The following is a 4,111-nucleotide window of genomic DNA, read 5'->3' as shown; positions in this document are numbered from 1 at the left end:
GTGGGCGTTCACAGATATTGAAACGTTTTGCGGTGGGGGCAAAAATGGGATGGGTCGGGTGAAAGCTTGCCGCGCGCGCGCGGGGGGGGGGGGGTGGATTTAAATACCATGAAACAATTAATAACTTGGTTCTAACGATGCTCTTCCTAATTGTAATTCGCATATAAGTGATTACAAAGAAGAATTGGTTTATTATTTATGAAAAAAGGTTGATGTATTCATTGAAGTCAAGTACTGATTCTAACAATTTACGGATTTTTTTTATTCTACCAAACTTATAAATTTATGTACCTTTTTTATGTTTTTAATTTAGTCTTGTATTTTTTTTTTTTTCTATTTAATGGAATGTTTTTTTTTTATTTAGAAGTTTTTTATAAATTACTTGATATATTTTAATATTACTTTCTATATTATATATATATATGGAACCCATTAAGTGACGGTTACCTTTGAAATCAATATCATCCGTTCGGTCATGCTGAGATTAAATCTAGGCCGTATAAACTCTTCATTTTAACCGCTGTCTTGATAGTTCTGAGCGGTTACTTGCAGCTAGCATGTTTTTCTGTCCATGTTCCTACATAACTGAAGAGGTGGTTTTGACGAGTGGATTCAAATGAGGTAATTGTAGGCGACGTGGGGAAATAACTCACAAAAAAACTGCTATGGTGGCGGTTGTGAGCGGTTTCTTGCAGTTTCCATAGCTGGTGGTTATCTCCATCTTTCTCTGCCCACGTCGTCGATAACCTCCATATACATTTCCTTCAAATACCCTTCCTTTTGTAGCAGATCTGATATATGCACACAGTTGAGCTTTCTTCTATCCCGATCTCAAACTTCAGTCAAGCATTATTCCATCGCAATCTGGTAAATATTAGATTTAAATTAGGGTTTCTTATGATTATAATTTTTGTGTTTGTGTTTTAAATTGGATGAAATGGCCAAGACCTATTGTAAATTCTTCTACTGTGCCACCAGATTTCTCCTCAAATTCCTATCCCCTTTCTCCATTCATCAAATATATGTCTAAGCTCAGCAAAACCACCACAAATGGCGTTATCCTGCAGCGGCTTAACCTTCAAGCTTCATGTTCTAGAGTGGTTAGGTATGTTCTCTGTTTATGATTTTCATTTTAGACGATTTTTGTTTTATTTTGGATTAATTATATAAGATTTGATTTATCATTAGTTCATGCACATAGATTGTGTGCAGAGATGGTGTGATGAGAAAGGGAACACTAATTGCGAAATCTGTCTATATGTTATATGTAAGGTTAATACATCTATTCATGTTCGTTTTCTTCAGTTATTGATTTAATTTCCAATTTCATGATCGTGGAAGGATCGGATATGAAACCAGCAGACCTAAATGGTGAGTTTACTTCAAAAATGGCAATAATTTTCCAAATTGTTTAGTCGATATGTTGGCTAATCATTACATGAAAGGCCAATTAGGTGCCGGCAAGTTCAGGACCAAGATACAATCCAAAATGGTTTGAATAATCCAAAATTCCTATTGCTTCATGGGATTCACATAATTTTCTTGAAATTGGAGTCTGTGATAAATATTACCTTTTGACGGCCCCATCGGGTATGTTTTCATTCAAAATTTATTGATCGTTGGTTTTACCTCATGTTCATATGATTAAATTTGCATATTTTATGTAGGGATTTTTGTGCAATGTTTAATCATCTTAGAGAGGGCCAGAGACATGACATGTGGTTGCCTATTCAGAACATAAAAATTTAAAGATTGCATCTTGCAGTTAGAGTTATTGAAGCTGGTGAAAAGGTATTTGAACAACCGTGTGATGGTGATGCACCAAGTGAATTCCAGAAAAAAGACAGTTCATGTAAATCTCTTGAAAATTCTAAAAAAATAAAGCAAATCATCTAGAACCGATTAATGTCGAACGGCAAAGAGAGACTAGCATATGGGTTCACTTCCCGGGTGCTGATGTAGCACAAGTCTGGTTTGGGAGCCTAGAAAGAGGAAGAACCACGTGGTCCATAATGATAGTGAGTAAGTGAATGGTAGCATTCAATCTGATCCGTTCCTTTAGTTTATATGCAACTTGGTACTCTTTTATGGAGATATTGGGATTACCCGTTTTGACCCAGGTACACATCCATATCAAATGATTCAGAAAGAGTCTATAAACCTTTTAAATTATTCTATTTAAAACAATCTTGCAATTATATTTAACACACCAACAAATTATAGTAGATTTTTTAATCCTGGCCCAAAAGTCTTCGTTGACCCGACCTGTTTTCTACTCATCAAACTAAATTGGCAGAGTTTTGACCCGAAAGTAACCACCTCTACTAATCTTTTTATCTATTCATCACTAAATTTTTGTTGAAAGTGACCCTTTAATTGAAATCTGAATGCATATTAATGATTAGTTACAGTTGCTCTTTGTAGAGTATTTACTAATGGATTGATGTCACTCATGGAAATGATTAATGGTTGATAGCTCTTAAAAGGTGCATATCTAAATATAAATCGAAGGATATGGACTCGATAGACATGCCGGTTGGTGGATATAAAGATTTGGACTCATCAAAGAGACTCAATACTCTTAGTTTTCTTGTGATGAAGTTCTTGGAACTGAGTAAGATTATTATACATACTTTTAAGAAGTTAAAAGCTTTTATATTAAGTTATTTTTACTTAGTAATTTAATACTTGAAAAATTTAATAAAAAAATAAGAAATTGGATTGATGATCAAAATACTAAGTTTTTTTGACAAGAGAAAGGAAGCAGAGGATAAACTTTCTGTTGCAACAGGTAATGTATAAACTTTACTTTTGTTTTATTCATTTTATGTGTTGATGTTATTATATTACCTTTTGAATTTAGGGACAAAAGTTGGAAACAGAAAAGGTGGCATAAATTATAGGTGGAAAAGGTGCGGTAAAGCTTTTAACCTTCTTTGTTTTTACACATGCCTGTTAAATCGCCGACTTTATTTGATGATACAACTTATAGGTGGTTGATGGCATAATCAAACCTTTTATAGGTAAGGGGTCAATTTGCTTTATATCTCTTCTCAAACGTGTCAAATGGTTTAAACTGGAAAAAAGCTAAAATGTAAATGGGTCAAACGGTTTGAAAGAAAATCATCCATAAGCGTATTTTATTTTTTAACAATGTGAGATTATTATTGTCATAATGATATGATGTGTTATAGGAGGGAGGCGACGTTGGTTAAAGACAACAACAAGAGTATTCCAGGCTCTAAGAATAGTTGTTAATGATGAACTAAAGATGCTAGAGTCTTCTTTGTATGATTGCTACTGAAGTGTTACACCTGGCGAGAGGCTTGCAGTCATGTCGACTCACATTCTAGAGGACAAAATAAAAAAACAAACATTTCCCAACATCATTAACACCAGTTTAGTTTGGTTGACGAAAACAAAAATGTTAATTCTGAAAATGACGATGACAAAGAAACATGTGTCAAACAGGTGATCCATGGGGTTGGTGTAGTAATCCTCACAAAGAGACCCGTTACGCCTTCTAAAGCTGAAGAGAAACTGAATGTTCGTTGTAGTAGTGCCAAACTCCGGGTAACACAAAGACACCGAAGTAAAATCAGAGGGTTAGATTAGGAATGGATTATAAATCTTTATGTCTCTCATTTGGTAGCTTAGATGATGCCATCAATTTCAGATGTCAATTTACAGTTGGTAACTTGGATGCTTCTATCCAAATGCTTTGGGTGGTCTTGTACTTTCATATGCAATTTCAATATCTCTATATGCACTAGCAGTTAATGTAGGCAAAGACTTCTGTATTTACTTTTTACTTTCTACCTTGAAACATGAAAGTGTTAACGATTGTCAACTTGATGACTCATTTTTACTCGAACCTTGAAGTTACCCATTTTGACCCGTTATGACGTTATCCAAGTGACTAACCCTTCTAACCCGACATTTTTGCTAGATCTTTTGATGATGATGATTTTGTTGAACATTTGACTTATGTATGGTTGCAGCATTGTTGTCATCTAGAAAGGTTTATGCGACTCTTTCAGTATATTAGTTATAAAGCCATATTTGATTAGTTTGTTGATATTATAGCCTGTTGGTTTGAAAACTCAAGTCT

General features: G+C 34.3%; 1 long non-coding RNA gene across 18 annotated transcripts; it reads left to right on the top strand.

The window, feature by feature from the left end:
• The first annotated feature begins 499 nt into the window (after positions 1-499).
• Positions 500-3,850, top strand: LOC110872138. 18 transcript variants are annotated; one of them, XR_004864705.1, is made up of 8 exons: positions 501-867; positions 979-1,105; positions 1,306-1,371; positions 1,446-1,590; positions 1,668-2,614; positions 2,757-2,791; positions 2,864-3,023; positions 3,195-3,850. It is a non-coding gene; the product is annotated as an uncharacterized LOC110872138 (long non-coding RNA). The 18 variants fall into 18 exon arrangements; XR_002554194.2 differs by having other exon boundaries at positions 1,668-2,791; positions 2,864-2,912; positions 2,993-3,023; XR_004864708.1 differs by having other exon boundaries at positions 502-867; positions 2,864-2,912.
• Positions 3,851-4,111: the final 261 nt, after the last annotated feature.

This window comes from Helianthus annuus, chromosome 8, assembly GCF_002127325.2.
Source record: "Helianthus annuus cultivar XRQ/B chromosome 8, HanXRQr2.0-SUNRISE, whole genome shotgun sequence".
NCBI lineage: Eukaryota > Viridiplantae > Streptophyta > Magnoliopsida > Asterales > Asteraceae > Helianthus > Helianthus annuus.
This window is presented reverse-complemented; position numbering and strand designations above follow the sequence as displayed.